The 23,139-nt window shown below is 43.5% G+C and overlaps 1 protein-coding gene and 1 non-coding gene across 14 annotated transcripts in view; both read right to left on the bottom strand.

Annotated features, from left to right (window-relative positions):
• ARNT2 (aryl hydrocarbon receptor nuclear translocator 2) overlaps positions 1-23,139 on the bottom strand; it is a 204,009-nt gene that overhangs the window by 61,966 nt on the left and 118,904 nt on the right.
• Positions 8,270-8,342, bottom strand: TRNAC-ACA (transfer RNA cysteine (anticodon ACA)). The gene has a single exon. It is a non-coding gene; the product is annotated as a tRNA-Cys (tRNA).

Genomic DNA, 23,139 nt, shown 5'->3' with positions numbered 1-23,139 from the left:
TCTTTCTCACTTACTTCACTCTGTATAAATAGGCTCCAGTTTCATCCACCTCATTAAAACTGATTCAAATGCATTCTTTTTAATAGCTGAGTAATAGTCCATTGTGTATATGTACCACAGCTTTCTTATTCATTCGTCTGTCGATGGACATCTAGGTTGCTTCCATGTCCTGGCTATTATAAACAGTGCTGGGATGAACATTGGGGTAATGGGTCTCTTTCAATTCTGGTTTCCTCGGTGTGTATGCCCAGCAGTGGGATTGCTGGGTCATATGGCAGTTCTATTTCCAGTTTTTTAAGGAATCTCCACACTGTTCTCCATAGTGGCTATACTAGTTTGCATTTCCACCAACAGTGTAAGAGGGTTCCCTTTTCTCCACACCCTCTCCAGCATTTATTGTTTGTAGACTTTTGGATCGCAGCCATTCTGACTGGCGTGAGATGGTACCTCATTGTGGTTTTGATTTGCATTTCTCTGATAATGAGTGGTGTTGAACATCTTTTCATGTGTTTGTTAGCCATCTGTATGTCTTCTTTGGAGAAATGTCTGCTTAGTTCTTTGGCTCATTTTTTGATTGGGTCATTTATTTTTCTGGAATTGAGCTGCATGAGCTGCTTGTATATTTTTGAGATTAATTCTGTCAGTTGCTTCATTTGCCTTCATTTTCTCCCATTCTGAAGGCTGTCTTTTTACCTTGCTTACAGTTTTCTTCATTGTGCAAAAGCTTTTGAGTTTAATTAGGTCCCATTTGTTTATTTGTGCTTTTATTTCCATTACTCTGGGAGGTGGGTCATAGAGGATCCTGCTGTGATTTATGTCAGAGAGCTTTTTGCCTATGTTTTCCTCTAGGAGTTTTATGGTTTCTGGTCTTACATTTAGATCTTTAATCGATTTGAGTTTATTTTTGTGTATGGTGTTAGAAAGTGTTCTAGTTTCATTCTTTGACAAGTGGTTGACCAGTTTTCCCAGCACCATTTGTTAAATTCAGTTCAGTTCAGTTCAGTCACTCAGTCGTGTCCGACTCTTTATGACCCCATGAACTGCAGCACACCAGGCCTCCCTGTCCATCACCAACTCCCAGAATTTACTCAAACTCATGTCCATCAAGTCGGTGATGCCATCCAGCCATCTCATCCTCTGTCATCCCCTTCTCCTCCTGCCTTCAATCTTTCCCAGCATCAGGGTCTTTTCAAATGAGTCAGCTCTTTGCATCAGGTGGCCAAAGTATTGGAGTTTCAGCTTCAGCATCAGTCCTTCCAATGAACACCCAGGACTGATCTCCTTTAGGATGGACTGGTTGGATCTCCTTGCAGTCCAAGGGACTCTCAAGAGTCTTCTCCAACACCACAGTTCAAAAGCATCAATTCTTCGACACTCAGCTTTCTTTATAGTCCAACTCACATCCATACATGACTACTGGAAAAACCATAGCTTTGACTAGACGGATCTTTGTTGGCAAAGTAATGTCTCTGCTTTTTAATATGCTGTCTAGGTTGGTCACAACTTTGCTTCCAAGTAGTAAGCGTCTTTTAATTTCATGGCTGCAGTCAGCATCTGCAGTGATTTTGGAGCCCCAAAAAATAAAGTCAGCCATTGTTTCCACTGTTTCCCCATTTATTTGCCATGAAGTGAGGGGACCAGATGCCATGATCTTAGTTTTCTGAATGTTGAGCTTTAAGCCAACTTTTTCACTCTCCTCTTTCACTTTCATCAAAAGGCTCTTTAAGTCTTCTTCATGTTCTGCCATAAGGGTGGTATCATCTTGTTAAAGAGATTCTCTTTTCTCCACTGTATAGGTGTCCATAGGTGTGTGGATTTATATCTGGGCTTTCTATTTTGTTCCATTGATCTATATTTCTGTCTTTGTGCCAGTATCATACTGTCTTGATGACTGTTTCTTTGTAGTATAGTCTGAAGTCAGGCAGGTTGATTCCTCCAATTCCATTCTTCTTTCTCAAGATTGCTTTGGCTACTCTAGGTGTTTTGTATTTCCATACAAATTGTGAAATTATTTGTTCTAGTTCTGTGAAAAATACCGTTGGTAGCTTGATAGGGATTGCATTGAATCTATAGATTGCTTTGGGTAGTATATTCATTTTCACTATATTGTCTTCTGATCCATGCTGCTGCTGCTGCTAAGTCGCTCAGTTGTATCTGACTCTGTGGGACCCCATGGACTGCAGCCTACCAGGCTTCTCCATCCATGGGATCCTCCAGGCAAGAACACTGGAGTGGGTCGCCATTTCCTTCTCCAATGCATGAAAGTGGAAAGTGAAAGCGAAGTCGCTCAGTCGTGTCTGACTCTTAGTGACCCCATGGACTGCAGCCTACCAGGCTCCTCCATCCATGGGATTTTCTGGGTAAGAGTACTGGAGTGGGGTGCCGTTGCCTTCTCCGCATATTATCTGCAAGTAATGTTAATTCTATAATTTTCTTTCTTTTCTCCCTTTCAAGTAATTATGCTTTATTCGTTTTCTTATTTTAGTTCCTGGAGTAAAAATTCCAACACAAATGCTGATTAATAGAGGCAGTAGTGAACATTCCTTTTATATTCTTCATTTTGATAAAAACCCTTCTAATATTTCACCAGTCTGTAAGATATTGATTGTTGGTTTCAGATATTTGTATTGTTTGCACTAAGAAAATATATTTCTATTATTGATTTATAAACATTTATTTAACAACATTAATAGATAAAATCAATTCACTCCCCTCCATTAATTAATTATATTAACAGATCTCTTAATATTAAACCATTCAAGGAGTCTTGTAATTAATAAATGTATAATTTGATTTGCTAGTGTTGTATTTAGCACCTGTATGTTCATAAATGAAATTGGGTTCATTGTTTTCCTTTTTGAAGTGCCCTTGTCAGGTTTTGTATTAAAGTTTTGGGAACTTTAAGAAATAAAGCCAAACACTTGCTGTCTTCCTATGCTTTGTAAGTGTTTAAATAATTTACTCATAAAATCTTGAGGCCTGGCACCATTGGGAGAGCTGTTCTTTGTTCTTGAAAAAATAGCTTTTTCAAGTTATTGCTTAGTTTTGATTTCCTCTCATTAAAAAAAAAAAAAAAAGACCTTTCTTTGATTCAATTTTCCCGGAAATTAACTTTCTTCCCAAAGATTTTAACATGTATAAATTTAAATTATGCACACTATGTTTATAAGGTTTTAAACTTTCTTTGATAAATCTCTTTACCATTAACATGCATTTATTTTCTTTTTTTAAAAAATAAGGATTAGACTTATTAGAAGTTTTCTCTTTTACCAGTCTTTATTTATTTACTCATCTCACATACTAGCAAAGCAATGCTCAAAATTTTCCAAGCCAGGCTTCAACGGTATGTGAACCATGAACTTCCAGATGTTCAAGCTGGATTTAGAAAAGGCAGAAGAACCAGAGATCAAATTGCCAACATCCGTTGGATCATCGAAAAAGCAAGAGAGTTCAAGAAAAACATCTACTTCTGCTTTATTGACTATGCCAAAGTCTTTGACTGTGTGGACCACAACAAACTATGGAAAATTCTTAAAGAAGTGGGAATATAAGACCACCTAGTCTGCCTCCTGGGAAATCTGTATACAGGTCAAGAAGCAACAGTTATAGCTGAACAAGGAACAGCAGACTAGTTCAGAATCAGGAAAGGAGTACATTAAGGCTGTATATGGTCACCCGGCTTATTTAACTTATATGCAGAGTACATGAGAAATGTACTTTCTCATATCATGAGAAATGCTGAACTGGATGAAGCATAAGCTAGAATCAAGATTGCTGGGAGAAATATCAATAACCTCAGATATGCAGATTACATCACCCTTATGGCAGAAAGCGAAAAAGAACTAAAGAGCCTTTTGATGAAAGTGAAAGAGGAGAGTGAAAAAGTTGGCTTAAAACTCAACATTCAGAAAACTAAGATCATGGCATCTGGTCCCATCACTTCATGGCAAATAGATGGGGAAACAATGGAAACAATGAAAGACTACTTTTTTGAGCTCCAAAATCACTGCAGATGGTGACTGCAGCCATGAAATTTAAAAGACGCTTGCTCCTTGGAAGCAAAGTTATGATCAACCTAGACAGCATATTAAAAAGCAGAGACATTACTTTGCCAACAAAGGTCCGTCTTTGACCATAGTCAAAACTATGGTTTTTCCAGTGGTCACGTATGGATGTGAGAGTTGGACTATAAAGAAAGCTGAGTGTCGAAGAATTGATGCTTTTGAACTGTGGTGTTGGAGAAGACTCTTGAGAGTCCCTTGGACTGCAAGGAGATCCAACCAGTCCATCCTAAAGGAGATCAGTCCTGGGTGTTCATTGGAAGGACTGATGCTGAAGCTGAAACTCCAATACTTTGGCCACCTGATGCAAAGAGCTGACTCATTTGAAAAGACCCTGATGCTGGGAAAGATTGAAGGCAGGAGGAGAAGGGGATGACAGAGGATGAGATGGTTGGATGGCATCACCGACTCAATGCAGATGAGTTTGAGTAAACTCTGGGAGTTGGTGATGGACAGGGAGGCCTGGCGTGCTTCAGTCCATGGGGTGCAAAGAGTCAGAGATGAGTGAGCAACTGAACTGAACAGAACTGATTTATTTACAGTTGAAGTATAATTACTTTACAATGTTGTGTTAGTTTCTGCTGTACAACAGCATGCATCGGCCATATACGTACACATATATCCCTTCCCTCCTGAGCCTCCTTCCCATCTTCTCCATCCCATCCCACTCCCTACAGGTTTTCTTTTACCAGTCTTGATGAATAACTATTATCAACAGGATAATAATTTTATTTTCTAATTTAATCTTTTTTATTTATATTTGTTCATTAATTCTATCCTTTTGGTTTGCTCATGTTATTTTGTTATCCTATGTTTGTAAGTTAAATAAATTCTATTTTCATAAGTTAAATTCCTAATTCATAAGGCAAATCCTAGTTTTCCCACATTTAATAAGAAAAGCACTTCAAACCACAGCTTTCCTATAAGCACTGTTTTGGTCACATCCAGGAAGTCTTGATATGGAATGGGGCCTTAGTTGTTAATTACAAAATAGTCTGTAATGAGAGTTTAATTTTGATTTCCACTTTTCAAAGATAGGTTTCTTTGTACAAAGGTAGTAGCTGGTTTACCCTTTCATAAGGACACAAGTCGTACTGGATTAGGGGCCCACACAACATCAGTATGATCTCATCTTAACTTAATTACATCTGCAAGGGCTCTACTGCCAAATAAGATCACATTCTGAAATACTGGGCTTCAACCCATGAATTTGTAGGGAACTCATTCCAACCCATAACACCTCTGTGAATGTTCTATGTGTTCATTTTTTAACATATAGGTTAGCCATGACACAGATCTAACATGTGAACTGAGACACCTCCTTTCTGTACCCAAGACAAGCATCACTAATAAATAATGGCATATTTCCCCCCCTCCAGTTATTTTATCCATTCATTCATTCATTTATTTGGGTGCATCAGGTCTTAGTCACATGTGGGATCTTTTGATGTGATGCACAGCCTCTCTAGATGTGGCAAGTGGGCTCCAGAGCATGTAGCTCAGTACTTGCTGTGTGTGGGCTTAGTTGCTCTGAGGCATGTGGGATCTTAGTTCCCTGACCAGGGATCAAACCCTTGTCCTCTGATTTGCAAGGTGGATTTTCTACCACTGGGCCACCAGGGACATCCCTCCCACCAGTTACTGAAGCAGACACAAAACAGTTCATCAAAGCAGGCCATAAAATAAAACCTGTTTGCTGCTTCTGTTTTCTTAGTGTTGTGTTTTATTATAAACTTGCACAAATTCTTTCCATAGCAATGACTAAATAACAGTGTTAAATAGGGGTACTAGTAAACCTGGGTTCCTTCTGGGTAGGTTCTGCAGGGTGCATGAGCAGGAGACGAAAGAGAAACTCAGTCACCAAACACTCACCGGGGCCCCTCTATGTTCTAAGCCCTGTGCTCAGTAGCTTAAATAATACAGCAATGCATATGATCTGGTCCTGTCATAAGCAGCAGAGACAAACAGATGTAAAATATCTATAACAAGAAGTACCATGTGACACACCTCTTGGCTGGGAAGTTGTTGGCAGAATACTCCTGAAGGCTTTATAGACAAGGGTTCATCAGAGTCGGGTGTGTCTCTGTGTCTGGTGGGACTAGCATTGGCCAGAGAAAGATGTCTCTGGGGATGTGTCAGGAGAAGGAGGTGTCTTAACAAGTCTAGCACAGTTCCTTTACAGCATCACAGTTCTGAGTCCCATGCAGTCAAGGCCGAGGCACCGACTATTCTCATGTAAGAAAAAAGCCTACAAAAGCCACCTCCTCCGTGAACAAATTTATATTTATCAGTCTCAGCAAACCAGAACAAGGTCTCTACCAGCGCTAACAGATCTCAAAGGTCATTCACTACAGTCTGGGCACTTCGCTTTCAGGAAAGGCTGTCAGCCCCACTCACAGTCTATTTCATTCCTTCTGTCCATGGTACCGACAAGTTACTATTGGTCTAGACCCGTAGTCCTCAATCTTTTTGGCAATGGGGCTCAGTTTTGTGGAAGACAATTTTTTCATGGAAGGCAGTAGGGACAGTTTCAGGATGATTCAAGCCCACTGCATTTATTGTGCACTTTATGTCTACTAGTATTACATCAGCTACACCCCAGATCATCAAGCATTAGATTCCAGAGGTTAGGGACCCCTGGTCTATATCATGAAGGATGGCGTGGCATGCGTGCTCAGTTATGTCCAACTGTTTGTGATCCCATGGACTGTGGCCTGCCAGGCTCCTCTGTCCATGGGATTTCCCAGGCAAGAATACTGGAGTGGGTTGTCATTTCTTCCTCCAAGGATCTTCCCAACCCAGGGACTGAACCTGCATCTCCTGTGTTTGCAGGCGGATTCTTCACCACTATGCCACCTGAGACATCAATCAGCTCCACCTCAGATGATCACGCTTTAGATCCCAGAGGTTGGAGACCCCTGGTTTAGACGATAAAGGATGAGAACCAGAAATCTGTGATTGGATAGCACAGTATAAAAAGAGACACCTGGAAAGAATGAAGTTATTTACCACCAGGTGAATTTGAAGACAGGGAATCCTTACGGAGCATAAAAAGGAACAAACAACAACCCACACACACAAAAACAATAGCCACAAGGGAGACAGCAGAGAGCTGAAAACCCTTGAGGGCACCTTTGAATTATCCTTTCAATTCCCATCCAGCTCTAGACTTTTGTCAAGCCAACTCTGAATTATTAGGGGAAAAGACAAGAGCATGTTCTGGGCCCCTTATGTAAGCAGATGAGAGATTCTGTGCGATGAAAGATAATACAAACAAAACGAGAAGAGAAACAACAGCCTGGAAGAAAAGATTTGCAACATACAGTAGACAAAGGTATAATATGCATAATATTATAAAGACATCCTACAAGTAATGGCAACCCACTGCAGTACGCTTGCCTGCAGAATCCCAAGGACAGGGGAGTCTGGAGGACTACAGCCCATGGGGTCACAGACAGTAGGCTATCTGGACAAGTAAATAAGGAAAGCACAAATCACTCCACAGGAAAATGTGCATATATACCATGGACAAGCAACTCACAGTAAAGTACAGATAGTCGATATATCCAGAAAAGATGCTCAATTTCACTAATGAAGACAATCTAATTTAAAATATATCATCTCCCCTCACCCCCCCCCCCAAATACTTATCAGATTGGCAAAACTTGAGAGGGGAAAAATGGACCCATTTGCAATCTGCCTTGTAAGGTAATTTGATAACATCTATTAAAATATACTTGCATCATCCCATTCCACTTCTGAGACCATCCTGCAGAAACACAAGTGCTCATGGGAAAAGAATCATGTGCAAGGACATCCACTATGGTACTCTTTGCAAGAGCCCCAAACTGAAAACAATCTTCAAAAAATTTTTTTTGATTTATTTTTAATTTTTGGCCATACCTTTCAGTATGTAGGATCTTAGTTCCCTGACTAGGGACTGAAGCTGTGCCCCTTGCATTAGAAGGTGGTCTCAACAATTGGACTGCCAAAGAAGTCCCTGAAAACCATCTTAAAGTTCCAATTTGGGGAGCAGCTGATGGAATACTATACAGTCATTTAAAAGAATTAAGTAGGTGAAAGTGAAGTTGCTCAGTCGTGTCCAACTCTGTGCTACCCCATGGACTGTAGCCTACCAGGCTCCTCAGTCCATGGGATTTTCCAGGCAAGAACACTGAAGTGGGTTGCCACTTCCTTCTCCAGGGGATCTTCCTGACCCAGGGATCGAACCTGGGTCTTCAGCATTGTAGGCAGATGCTTTACCGTCTGAGCTACCAGGGATTGCACCGTTTAAGTACTAACTTGGAAACATTTATGATACCCATGAAAAATTAAAAATGTCTAGAATAGAACCAGGGTGGAAAGGGAGACTTTTTACTTCATAATACACTAAAATTTTTTTAAATGGGTTTTCAGTGGACTTCCCTGGCAGTCCAGTGGTTCAGTTCAGTTCAGTTCAGTCGCTCAGTCATGTCCAACTCTTTGCAACTCCATGAACTGCAGCATGCCAGGCCTCCCTGTCCATCACCATCTCCCGGAGTTCACTCAAACTCACATCCATCGAGTCGGTGATGCTATCCAGCCATCTCATCCTCTGTCGTCCCCTTTTCCTCCTGCCCCCAATCCCTCCCAGCATCAGAGTCTTTTCCAATGAGTCAAGTCTTCGCATGAGGTGGCCAAAGTATTGGAGTTTCAGCTTTAGTATCATTCCTTCCAAAGAACACCCAGGGCTGATCTCCTTCAGAATGGACTGGTTGGATCTCCTTGCAGTCCAAGGGACTCTCAAGAGTCTTCTCCAACACCACAGTTCAAAAGCATCAATTCTTCGGCGCTCAGCCTTCTTCACAGTCCAACTCTCACATCCATACATGACCACTGGAAAAACCATAGCCTTGACTAGACGGACCTTTGTTGGCAAAGTAATGTCTCTGCTTTTGAATATGCTATCTAGGTTGGTCATAACTTTCCTTCCAAGGAGTAAGTGTCTTTTAATTTCATGGCTGCAGTCACCATCTGCAGTGATTTTGGAGCCCAGAAAAATAAAGTCTGACACTGTTTCCACTGTTTCTCCATTTATTTGCCACGAAGTGATGGGACCAGATGCCATGATCTTCGTTTTCGGAATGTTGAGCTTTAAGTCAACTTTTTCACTCTCCTCTTTCACTTTCATCAAGACGCTTTTTAGTTCCTCTTCACTTTTTGACATAAGGGTGGTGTCATCTGCATATCTGAGGTTATTGATATTTCTCCTGGCAATCTTGATTCCAGCTTGTGCTTCCTCCAGCCCAGCACTTCTCATGATGTACTCTGCATATAAGTTAAATAAGCAGGGTGACAGTGTACAGCCTTGACATACTCCTTTTCCTATTTGGAACCAGTCTGTTGTTCCATGTCCAGTTCTAACTGTTGCTTCCTGACCTGCATATAGGTTTCTCAAGAGGCAGGTCAGGTGGTCTGGTAACAGCATGAAAAGGCAAAATGATTGGATACTGAAAGGGGAACTCCCCAGGTCAGTAGGTGCCCAATATGCTACTGGAAATCAGTGGAGAAATAACTCCAGAAAGAATGAAGGGATGGAGCCAAAGTAAAAACAATACCCAGTTGTGGATGTGACTGGTGATAGAAGCAAGGTCCGATGCTATAAAGAGCAATATTGCATAGGAACCTGGAATGTTATGTCCATGAATCAAGGCAAATTAGAAGTGGTCAAACAAGAGATGCCAAGAGTGAACGTCGACATTCTAGGAATCAGCGAACTAAAATGGACTGGAATAGGTGAATTTAATTCAGATGACCATTATATCTACTACTGTGGGCAGGAATCCCTTAGAAGAAATGAAGTAGCCAACATGGTCAATAAATAGTCCAAAATGTAGTACTTGGATGCAATCTCAAAAATGACAGAATGATCTCTGTTCGTTTCCAAGGCAAACCATTAAATATCACAGGAATCCAAGTCTATGCCCCAACCAGTAACGCTGAAGAAGCTGAAGTTGAACGGTTCTATGAAGACCTACAAGACCTTTTAGAACTAACACCCCAAAAAGATGTCCTTTTGATTATAGTCCAGTGGTTAAGACTTTGATTTCCAATTCAGAGGGTGTGGATTCGATTCCCTGGTTGGAAAACTAAGATCCCACGTGCCTCATGGCCAAAAAACCAAAACATAAAAACAAAAGCAATATTGTAACAAATTCAATAAAGACTTTAAAAAAGGTCTGCATCAAAAAAATCTGTTAAAAAATGGGTTTTAGGTGAACTTTATTTTTTAAGATTTTATAGACTTCTAAATTTAATAAGATGGGCTGTTTTATAGTAATGATAATAAAAAATGATTAAGGAAAAAGGCTGGCCTGTGATGTTTGTATTTAAAAAGGTGGGCTTCACACACCTGGGGAATTTTCCCAGTTCACACCTCATTCTCCAACCATGTCAGAAACATGAGCATATTGTACTTAAATCCAGCCTTTAGAATCCTGCTCCTGATTACCAAACTGAAGGAAAATGCACATGATGATGCTGGACATTTAATTGTCAAATGTTTGGCAGAGATGCAACATTTCTTTCCAAATTAACTGCCATTGAATCATGAAAATTAACACGCCATCTTCTTGTGCCTAAAGGGAAGGCTGTAAATGAGTATTTCTTGTATAAACTTGAACTCAGAAGATAGAGCTTCATTTCCAGAAAGGCGTCATCTATAAACAAAGGGCTAAGGGCCTGTAACAATAAAGCCACACTGGGGTCCAGCAGGATGTCAGGAAAAAAGGAATTAGGGGGCACAAGGGCTGCCCTTTCCAGGCCTGAGTCTCACCAGGGGTATAGAGAGGAATGGGCCATGAGGCTCCCCTAGGTTTCCTGCCCACCTCAAGACTCTTGAGTCCATGCTATCTCCCCCTGACAGAAGAGGGATGTCATTGGAGAGCAGTGGACTGTTTTCCAAAGGAAGCTCAGATGACTGACCCTCTCATTCTCTTGGTGGCTTAGCTGTGGCTCTTCCCTGCTATCTTTAGCTTTCAGTTATAGAAAGTTCAGGCTCAGATGGTAAAGAATCTGCCTGGCAAAGTAGGAGACTCAGGTTTAATCCCTGGGTCGGGAAGATCCCCTGGAGAAGGGCAGGGCAACCCACCACAGTATTCTTGCCTGGAGAATCCCCGCAAACAGAGTTGCCTGGTGGGCTACAGTCCATGGGGTCACACAGAGTCAGACATGACTGAAGGGACTTAGCATGCAGGCACATACAAAGTTCAGAAATAAATGACATGCTTCACTGATTGACTTCTCCCCCATTTCTAGCTCCTAGAAGCTATAAATCCTCGCTGGTGCAGAACAGGTATCTAAAAGGTAGGGCTGTGTCCAACAGCCCACCTGTCACCCATCCCTGCTCTGGGGCCACACTGTCTCTCCAGCTTCTGGTCACAATACTTCTGTCTTGGGCAGGCTGGGCACTGGCTAGCACCAAGAGTTCTGCCATGATGCTAACTCACCACTCATTGTAGCCAGTCCCCCAGTAGCACTCACATCCTGATTCTGCTGTCATTTCTCACCACCATCAGTGTCTTGCTGCTTTCTGCTCCACATTCCTCTCAATGAAGACCAGCCTCCACCTGGCCTTGCTCGAAGTAACTAGCTCCCAAATAACCTTCTACGTGGTCCTTGGGAATTTCATCCTTTGTAGTCGAAGACCGGCATCCTTGGCTGTCTGCATCTCATGGGCTCTGCGATCTGGGTGCTTCCATCTCCCTGACTGTGACCCCCTCCCCAGGAGAGGATGTTCCTTTCTCCAACAGCCCCCAGTCACGGACACTGGACCCCTCCAGACACCGCCTTCACACAACCCTCCTGTTGCGTGCACGCTCAGTTGCTTCAGTCATGTCCGACTCTTTGCAACCCTATGGACTGTAGCCTGCCAGGCTCCTCTGTCCATGGCATTCTCTAGGCAAGAATACTGGAGTGAGTTGCCATGCCTGCCTTCAGGGGATCTTTCCAACCCAGGGATCGAACCAGCATCTCTTGCACTCCTGCACAGGTGGATTCTTCCTGAACCACTGGGTAAGCCTGACCCTCCTTTTACAGGTGCTCAAAAGTCTCTTCTTCTAGCACGTACTCCAACCATCTTCCCTCCTTGGCCCCACCTCTCCCTATGCTATTGCTACTTTTCATTTTGCCAAAGCACAGCCTTGACCATATTTCAAGCTCCTTTTCTAAAAAACCTCAAAGGCTCCCCACCAGTCACCAATTTCAGGGCCAGTGGGGTTGCAGAGTCAGACATGACTTAGCGACTGAACAATAACAACAACTGGCAGGTGGGGCTCAATATGTCCAACTCTAGTTTTTGCTATGATGCTGGTGATGGCTTCCCCGACACTAGTCAATAGACACAGAATCATCCCATTCCTGAGCTGGCCGTTTGGCATCTGAACTCTGCCTGGCTGCAGGTTTCCCCTGCAGGGTCTGGGCTGTCGTCAAGGGGAGGGGAGAAGTGCTGGGGTCAGCTGGGATGTGGAGTCTTACAGGATTTTAGATTCCCCCTCTGTGGAGAGGAGGGGCTGGCTTGGGGTAATGCTGAAGGTTCTCTTTAATTCTGACTTTCTTGGCCCGACACCAGCTCAGAGTTTGGCCATGGGATCAGTTTGACATACCTGTTGAGCACCTGTTAAGTGCCTGACAGTAAGGGATTCAGCGTGCATGCCACCAGCTCCTGCTCTCAAGGAGTTGCCAGCAGGTGGGGGAAGCAGAGAACCAGAGCATCACAACGCCAGGTGGTTAGTGTTACAACAGAGAAAAGAACAGGCTGCTTTGAGGAAGGGCGGGTGGCCAAGGCTGGATGCCAGGGCTGGCAGGGATGGTGTCAGGAGGGAATGCTTCCTGGCAGGAACCTCAGCATTTCTCAAAGTGGTTTTTAATAGGAACGGAATAATTCCAGCCATTTAAACAGATCTCAATGATTTCCTAATTGGTTTCACAAGCCCGTTTTGCCCCACATTCAATTACCTTTTCTTTGGAAACACACTCCACTAACGCCAGCTCTAAATAAACCCCGAGTCATATAAACAACACACAAGTGAAGTGTAACTGGAGACTGCTGTCTCGGATGAAGCTTAGAGTTGTTGGCCAGAAAGGCTTCTTCATGTTTAACTAACGGGTTGCATTAACCCTGTGCAAACACTCACGGAAAGTTGGGTTGTTTTTCAGTAATGCTGGGTGGAGTCTATTCTGGGACTCACATCTTCACATGAGAATTAAGACTTTTTTTTTTTTTTGCATTCCACCAAACTCAGGGGGAAAAAACAGCCACTTGTTCACAGTATGGTTCCAAAGTATTCTCTGGGGGACAGTAAAAAGTTTTAGTGGAAAAAAACGATATTCTGGCCAAATACATTTGGGAAACATAGTTTAAACAAAGACAAAAAAGTTTCATCACTGTAGGCATGCTCAGGAAACATAGAATTTCGGAGTACAAGTCTCTAAGAGAGAGAAAGTTACCCTAATTATTGACCAGGGACTCCTTTCTTTATGAAGTATCTCTGAGACTGAGATCTCAGGACACACTTTAGGAAATGCTGACTTGTAGGTGTTTTGCATTTCAGGGTTCCTGGTGGTGATCTTAAAGACCTGGCTCTCCCACTTTACAAAGGAGAGCTTAGAAGTACAACAGGAGCTTTGGGTTCAAAAGAGCAACCTGAGACCATATAAGTAACTACCTGTCCCTCCCAAGTTACTGTGGAAACTCCCAGAGTCTGAGATGAGAGACGAACATCTCAATACCAGAAACCAGGGAGGATTGTTTGGGCAAGATGGGGTGAAAGGAAGTGCTGAGGAAGCTACACATGAAGGAAAAGGGAGGCTGTGGAAGGGTCCCCAGCAAGACCAAACTACAAGCTCAGAACTGCTTTGGCTTGACAGTGGCAAGAACGGGGGCAAGTCTTGAGGGAGCGACCCTTCCAGGTGCTCAGTGGTAAAGAATCTGCCTGCCAACGCAGGAGATGTGGGTTCAATCCCTGGGTCAGGAAAATCCCCTGGAGGAGGCAATGGCAACCCACTCGAGTATTCTTGCCTGGAGAATCCCATGGACAGAGGAGCCTGGCAGGCTATAGTCCAAGGGTTTGCAAAGAATCAGATACACTCAGCAACTGAGCATGCACACAGGAAGGGCTTAAGTCTGCAAACTGAAAGGGCCCACGTGGCACTGAGACGTGATATCAGATATGGAGGAAACATAGTCCATAAGCCAGCAGAGATGAGCAAGTAAACCAGGAAGATGGAAGAATTGTCAGTAACAGAGTCCTGGACTTGACTGCAAATGGCAAGCCTGTTTCTTGAAAGACAGATGGATAATATAAAATAATGACCACATGCTGCAGTCCATGGGGTCACAAAGAGTCAGACATGACTGAGCGACTGAACAACGACGACAACATATCTAAAACCTAAATTGCAGATCTAAAGTCCCATGTTATTTACACATTAATTGGCAGGGGTGGGGTAGGCAATCTCTCATAGTTCTTAAAACACATGGACTCTGCAGTATGGCCTCCAAGGGGTTGAATTCCAGCCTCCTCACCCACCAGCTGTGTACCCAGCATGGCCCAGCCCTTACCTGTTTTCTCCCATCAGCTCACATCTCCCTGCTGTCCGTACACTCGACATGCACCTCTCCATCTGCATGGCCACTGCCTTCGTTCAGGCCTCACAGTTTCTCCTGAGTCAGTCCTCTCTGGGCCCCTCACTGTCAGGCCTATCTTTGCCCCTCCTCTCACTTCAATCCAACTTCTAGAATGATCTTTAAGAACTTTCAGTGGCTTTTAGTAACACTCCATAGAGAGCAGAGGAGGGTTCCAACCCCCAGGCTTAGCATACAAGGCTTCACCTCCAGGATCTGATTCTACCCACCTGTCTAGCCACATTCCCTCCAGCCGCAGTCAATCACACACGATTCCCAAGGCAGCAACCTCTCTTCTCCCCGACATCAGAGCATCAATAAGGCCTAGATTCATTCCCAGACTTGGCTGCTTACTAACTGTGTGAACTGGGCTGATTAAGTTGCTATGCTGACCCTCCAGCATGTCACCTGCCCGACAGAGGTAATTACAATGCCTGGACCTCATGAGAGTTGTTGTGAACACTGAAGTGGGCTTCCCTGGTGGCTCAGATGGTAAAGAATCTGCCTGAAATGCAGGATACCTGGGTTCCATCCCCAGTTTGGCAAGATGCCCTGGAGAAGGGCAAGGCAACCCACTTCAGTATTCTTCCCTGGAAAATCCCACAGACAGAGGAGCCTACAGAAGCAGGTTATAGTCCATGGGGTCTCAAAGAGTCAGACACAACTGCGCAACCTAACACTTTCACAAACACTGAAGCACAGTGCACAGGGTCCTTGGCACAGTGATTCGCATGTTGTGAGCACTCTGAAATGAAGACTGTGATCATTACATACCTCCTCTACACTCACCAACACAACTCAGTATGCCTAGAAAGCAATTTTTTCCACCTAGAAAACTCCTTTATGTTCATGTTTCAGCTCAAACGTTACTCTCCACCTATTAGGCTTTCAGCGAGGCTTGGCCTCAGAGCATAGGAGAGAACAGACAACCTTGACACTCCCAGTAGACGGGATCTCTTGTCCGTGTGCTTCTCTCATGAGTCCTCTGTGTGACCCTTGATCTGGGGCTTTGCAATGACCCACATGCCTAACTGTCTCCTCCACTGTGCTGTGACTTCTTTTAGTTTAATTAAATATTAACTTGTTTACTTATTTTGGCTGTGCTGGGTCTTCATTGCTGTGTGCAGGTTTTCTACAGTAGCAGTGAGGTGTGGTCACGCTCCTGTGGAGCATAGGCTTCTCATTGCAGTGGTTTCTCTTGTTGTAGAGCACAGGCTTCAGGAGTTGTGGTGCACAGGCTTAATTACCCCACGACATGTGGGATCTTCCCAGACCAGGGATCAAACCAGTGTCCCCTGCATTGGCAGGTGGATTCTTAAGCAATGGACCATAAGGGAAGCCCACACTGTGAGCTTCTAAAGGGCAGGTGCTATATCAGACTCCCCCTAGGGTCCCCAGGAACTAGGAACGTAACTGGCCCATGGCTGGTGCTCAGAAAGTATCCATTGAAAGAAATTGAAGAGTGGCTTTGCCCTGCCTGAGAATGAGGAGGACGGAAGAGGTGGCCAGTGCTCCATCTCACAAGTTAAGGTCATGGCTCTGATGTCCAACCAGAATATCAAACATCAATATGTCCAGCTTGGGCAGGACAGAATGGCTGAGGGTTGGTGAGAGGAGGGAATCCAGCCTTGTGGGTGCATGGCTTCCACACAGAAGACCAGCCTTTGGAGACTTTCAAATGAAGGGAAAAAAAACAACACACCGTGTTCAACCAGCAAACTGTGAGAAGTGCAGGGCTGTCGTGGATGAGCTCATGGTGGGGCTGAGCTGTCTGGTGAAGTGGCAACACTGGTCTGACCACTGCAGATTCTAGCTAAAACCCCAAAATAACCTCAGGCCTCTGGCATGCTGTGGCCGAGGCTTACTGAAAGTCCAGCAGCATCGTGAAGGAAAGCATCAGCCTCACTGATGAGAAAGCACCAGAGGCTGCCAAGAACCAACCCTCTTCCTGATCAGGATGGTCCCAGAGGGAGGTAACCTGATCTCAGTCAAGCACACCCCCTCCACTGGGGCAGATCCTGGCTCTACTGTGCAGACACACAGCCAGTTAATCAGACATTTTCCACGGATTATTCTGTGGTGATGAACCAAGCACATCAGATGATGATGAGTAGAGGAGAGATCCCTGTGATAGACATGGAGTCTGGCTCAAAGCAGGATGCCTGTCTGAAAAATGCAAGGCGCATGGGGCAGTGACCATGGAGTGGAGGCAATTCCCATCTCAAAGCTACCCCTGGACTCTGAGCATACCTCACACACTGGAAAATACAACCTGCTGTGGGTGATCTCTTCTGCACCGAGGGTGATGTCTCCTTTGCTACGTTGAACACAGAATATTGACTTCTTTAGAAGGAAGGATTGGACAGAGCAACTGTAGAACTCTGTATTTGCTTTAGTCATGCACCAGATTTTTTTTTCTTTTTAGCTGCACCATGTAGCATGCCAGAATCTTAGTTCCCCAACCAGGGATGGAACCTGTGCCTCTTGCAGTAGAAACACAGATTCTTAACCACTGGACCACCAGGGAAGTCCCTAGCTCAAATATTTTAAATGAAGCTTATACAGTATACTTGGTGGTTCAGATGGTAAAGAATCTGCCTACAGGGCGGGACACTCGGGTTCAATCCCTGGGTCGGAAGATCCCCTGAAGAAGGCAATGGCAACCCACTCCAGTATTCTTGCCTGGAGAATTCCATGGAGAGAGGAGCCTGGTGGGCTATAGTCCATGGGGTTGAAGAGTCGGATACAAATGAGCGACAAACATTTCACTTTCATAGAGTATACAATGCTGTGAGGCTAATTGGGAAAGTCACTGTGTAATAGAAAGGGTTTCTGGAATATAGCAGAATTTGGGGGGACATTTATGTTTTCGATGGAGTCAACAGGTACCAGGTAAAAGTTTGCCTGCACAACTTGTTGGTTCAGAAAAAAGCACAAGTGTTGCCAGCAGGCTGTCAGAGAAGTATTCACAAGGTCCTTGCTTGCTTCACAAAGTCTACTGCTTCTACTCACCTTTAGAGACTGCTAAGGTCGCCTGTAGATATTCTGAGCAACTCTGGTGCTTAGGCACCTTCATACCTCCTAACCAAGTCACTGTTTATAATTAAGGAGTTTAAGCCTATGAGCAAGTAGGGACAGCATTCCTCATGGACATTTACAAGGCATCATTCAAGCATCAAGTGAGTGGCTGTTCCAGTGCTCCGGTACCATGACCTTATTATACCGTAAGCATGCCAATGACCTTATTCCAGCCACCTCATCTATGTCAGATGACTGTCTGTGCCATCTCAGAAGATTTCTGGGAAAGTGGATTCTATAAACATCTTTGGAAATTCTGGCAAAGAATTCTTTCAAAACCCATTCCCCTTAGGTTAACAACTATTTTTTTTTTAATCAAGGCAGACTTTTTTCTTCTTTCCTTTCACACATCCATCCACCCACGTGGTCTGTTGTTCAGTTACACAGTCATGTCCGACTCTTTGCGATCCCATGGACTGCAGCACACCAGGCTTCCCTGTCCATCACAATCTCCTGGAGACTATGTGAAATGTAATACATTTACATGCCAGGTCTGACCTCACCACTGGCTTGAGAAAATGAAGCATGCATTTGGTCTTGAGAGCTCTAAATGTAAAATAGTGTGTGATATGTGTAATGAATGGAGTTATGAATCAAGTGAATATAGTCCACGCTATGTCTAAAATGGCGGAGAAGGCAATGGCACCCCACTCCAGTACTTTGCCTAGAAAATCCAATGGGCGGAAGAGCCTGCTAGGCTGCAGTCCATGGGGTCACTAGAGTTGGACATGACTGAGCGACTTCACTTTCACTTTTCACTTTCATGCATTGGAGAAGGAAATGGCAACCCACTCCAGTGTTCTTGTCTGGAGAATCCCAAGGATGGGGGAGCCAGGTGGGCTGCCGTCTATGGGGTCACACAGAGTTGGACATGACTGAAGCGACTTAGCAGCAGCAGCAGCAGCATGTCTAAAATGGATAACCAACAAGGACCTAGAGTAGTATAGCACAGAGAACTCTGTAAAATGTTATGTGGCAGCCTGGATGGGAGAGGAGTTTGGGGGAGAATGGGTACAAGTATAAAAATGGCTGAGTTACTCTGCTGTGACCTGAAACCATCACAGCATTGGTAATTGGCTACACTCCAATATATTAAAAAAAGTTTAAACAGAAAAAACAATGGACTTATTAATCAAGAAACAGTATTAACAGCCACGGAACAAGATATATATCAATTCAGGATGCTGGAGGCATGATTGAATCGTCATGTGTGCATACAAGCTTAATTTCCAGAACTTCCATCTTTATAGAAACACAGCAACCAAATACAACCAAACCAAACAAACAAACAAACAAACAAAATGACACAATTTCTGAATTCACAGCAAACCACTCAATCCAGTGGTATGAAATGCTATTTAGAAAATTCTGCTTGATTGCCTAAAAATGTCGTTTTTTTCTGATGATGAAAGTCATGTAAAAATTTGGAAAATGCAAGACTGAAGACAAAAGAAAAAAGTAACCAACAGTCTACTACACAGAGATACGATTACTATTCTATGTACAATTTTTCAACACATAGATACACCATTCACTTATAATCTAAAAATAAAATTGGGATCATGATTGCATAACCTGTCATTCTTTTTAATACTTCTTAGCACTTTGCTTCACTATTTTTTTTTAAGATTTATTTGTTTATTTGGCTACAGTATGTGGGATCTTTGATCTTTATCATTTTGGCATACAGAATCTTTTAACTGCAGCACATGAATTCTTAGTTGTAGCATGTGGAATCTAGTTCCCTGACCAGAGATTGAACCCAGGCCCCCCGCACTGGGAGTAGAATCTTAGCCACTAGACCACTAGGGAAGTCTCATGCTCCATTCTCAAATACCTTCTGAAAGCACGCCTGTTTAATGGTTGTCTAGTATCCTATCATGGCTTCCCTGGTGGCTCAAACGGTAAAGAATCCACCTGAGATGCAGAAGACCTGGGTTCCATCCCTGGATTCAGAAGATCCGATGGATGAAGGCATGGCAACCCACTCCAGTATTCTTGCCTGGAGAATCCCCAGGACAGAGGAGCCTGGCAGGTTACGGTTCATGGAGTCACAAAGAGTTAGTCACGACTAAAGCAACTAAGCATAGCACACAGCACAGTATCCTATCATATAGACATTTCATACTAGTTTTAGCCAATTCTTTATCATTGAAATTTAGATATTTACAATATTTAGACTTTGAAATTTAAAATAATTCAAGGTTTTCACAACAATGTTTAACCATACAATACACACATCTCTGATTAATTCCTATACATTGGTTGCACATTTTAAGGCATTTAATATATACTCTCAAGTTATTCTACAGAAGATTTGTACTGATTTAAATTCCCATCAGCAGAACATTGACCTTCCCAGGTGGGTACAGAATCCGGCTGCCATGCAGGAGACTTAATGAGACACAGGTTCAATCCCTGGGTCAGGAAGATCCCCTGGGGAGGGCATGGCAACTTACTCCAGTATTCTTGCCTAGGAAACTCCACGGACAGAGAAGCCTGGCGGGCTACAGCCCATAGGGTTGCAAAGAGTCGGACATGACTGAATCGACTGAGCACACATGCACAGCAGAACACAAAAGTGTCCATTTTTCTGAACCTTCCCAATACTGTGTATTTTGTCTTATAAATTTTTTGCTACTTGATAGATAAGAGAAGATGGTATAAAATTATTTTAACTTGCAGTTCTGATGAACAGGAGGCTGAATTCCTTCCAGATGCTTAGCATGTGTGTGTATTCATATTTGTAAATGTATGTAACACCCTGTTCAGAGCTTTTGCTCATTTCTTTCTATTCAGTGAAAATCCGCCTTTTGGTCCAAATTGTGCCCTCTGGAACTATCCTAAGTAAGTTAAATTCCTCCTTCATATGACACCCCCTCAAATACTTGAAGACAAAAATCATGTCTTGCTTTCTCCAAGATAAACAGTCCCGGCTCCTTCAACTATTTCTCATGTGGCAAAGTTTCAAGGGCGGTTGTTGGAGATTCAATGCCTCACAACCCCTTCTGCCCTGTTAGCCTGTACCCTTCAGCTCTCTCGTGTATAGAACTCCACAGGACTCCAGAAAAGCTGGCCTTGAATCACTTTTTTAGAATTTTTCTTTTTGGCCACATGACAAGTGGAATCTTAGCTCCCCAACCAGGAATCGAACCCATGTCCCCTGCATTAGAAGAGTGGAATCTTAACCACTGGACCACCAGGGAATTGCCCTGAATCCTCCTGGCAGACTCTCTGGATGCAGTCACCTGCCTGCACCTTGGTCCTCAGCCTCCTTTCTTGTGATAGGCAGGCGTGGCAGTCAAATAAAATGGTAGAAAAAGAGCACTTTGAGGCCAGAAACGGGAAGAGAAGTTTGCCTGGTATAACAAGGACGATGAATTCAAATGAGGAAAGCATCAAGAAGGAGATGATCTGCTGGTCCCAAGAGGCTGAATTTGGCAGGACTGGGGTAGCTTTCTACAGAGTCTCATCTGGGGAGCCTCTCCTGACCCTGGGGCAGGTGAAGGACCCCACCTCCATCCACAGCCTCCTGCCCACACTCTCCTGGAGTCATCTGTGTACCTGCTTGTTCCCCACCAATACACCTTTGCATTCTCCAAGGGCTGGGCCTCTGTCTAGTGCCCAAAAGCCTTGCTCAGCAGATGGCACGGATGAGGCCATCACGTGTCCCAGTGAGCCACAGCTAGAAGTCTTTCACCAGGCTGCCCACAGCTCTTTGCTCTTCTTTGCTTTTCATCAAACAACCTTCCGGCACAAATGTGTTGTCTCAAGTACTTTCAAACCTCATAGATTTCCTGGACAATAGCCATGGGCATTCATGCCAGTGACGAGGAAGCCCCGGGGCATTACAGAGTTGTACCTGATTAACACGTCAGCTTTGGAGGACTCTCTCTAAGAACCCTAGATCTGATGAGTTCTGAAGCATGGTCAAGACTATGGATCTACAAAGCTAAGGTCCAGGCTCTGGACACTGTAAATGAATCACTGCCCTCTGAGTTTCTGTCCTTGAGCCCAACCTTAAGGCAAGCAACACCTTGATGATTTTATGCATTATGATCTAAGTATGGGCTTCCTAGGTGGTGCAGTAGTAAAGAATCTGCCTGCCAATACAGGATACACAAGAGATGCAGATTCCATCACTGGGCTGGGAAGATCTCCAGGAGAAGGGAATGGCAACCCATTCTAGTATTCTTGCCTGGAAAACTCCATGGACAGAGGAGCCTGGTGGGCTACCATCCTTAGGGTCAAAAAGAGTAGGACAGTACTGAGCAACTGAGCATAGGCATGAGCATGGTCTAAGTAGAAAAACATATACAAATAAGATATACTATAAATAAAACTGATATATTGATATCTGTCTATCTATATCTCAAACATTAAACATTGCCAACTTCAGTTCAGTTCAGTTCAGTTCAGTCGCTCAGTCATGTCCGACTCTTTGCGATCCCATGAATCGCAGCACGCCAGGCCTCCCTGTCCATCACCAACTCCTGGAGTTCACTCAAACTCACGTCCATCGAGTCAGTGATGCCATCCAGCCATCTCATCCTCTGTCGTCCCCTTTTCCTCCTGCCCCCAATCCCTCCCAGCATCAGAGTCTTTTCCAATGAGTCAACTCTTTGCATGAGGTGGCCCAAGTACTGGAGTTTCAGCTTTAGCATCATTCCTTCCAAAGAACACCCAAGCAAGATTAATATAAAACCTCACAGTAAAGACCTATTTACCTCAGTTCTTATTACCTGATATATCGCACTTGGATTTCAACAAAGATTTACAAGGTATGCTAAAAGGCAGGAACAAACATAGCTCAAAGAGACAACTAAATATCAGAACCAGACTCAGATATGACATGGATTTTGAAATGACTAGGCTGGGAATTTAAAATAACTATGATTAATATGTTCAAAGAGCTAGTGGAAGAAGTAGATAAAATAAAGAACATATGGGTAATGTAAACAGAGAGATGGAAACTCTAAGAAAGAATAAAAAGGAAATCCTAGAAAAAAAACAAAACAAAACACTGTAACAGAAAACAAGGCCTTTGACGTCTCATCAGTAGACTGGACATAGTCAAGAAAAGAATCAGTGAGCTTGCAGATATATCAACTGACATTTCCAAAACTGAAATGCAAAGACAAAATCAGAACAGAATACCCCCAAACTGTAGTCCAGTTTCAAAAGATATACATGTAATTGGAATACCAAAAGGAGAAGAGAATGAAACAAAAGAAATATTTGAAGAAATAATGTCCAAGAATTTTCCAAAGTTAATGACAGACCCCAAACCACAGACCCAAGAAGCTCAGAAAAAAATACCAACCAATAGGGCTTCCC

The sequence above is a fragment of the Bos taurus genome, chromosome 21, assembly GCF_002263795.3.
Source record: "Bos taurus isolate L1 Dominette 01449 registration number 42190680 breed Hereford chromosome 21, ARS-UCD2.0, whole genome shotgun sequence".
Classification (NCBI taxonomy): Eukaryota; Metazoa; Chordata; class Mammalia; order Artiodactyla; family Bovidae; genus Bos; species Bos taurus.
This window is presented reverse-complemented; position numbering and strand designations above follow the sequence as displayed.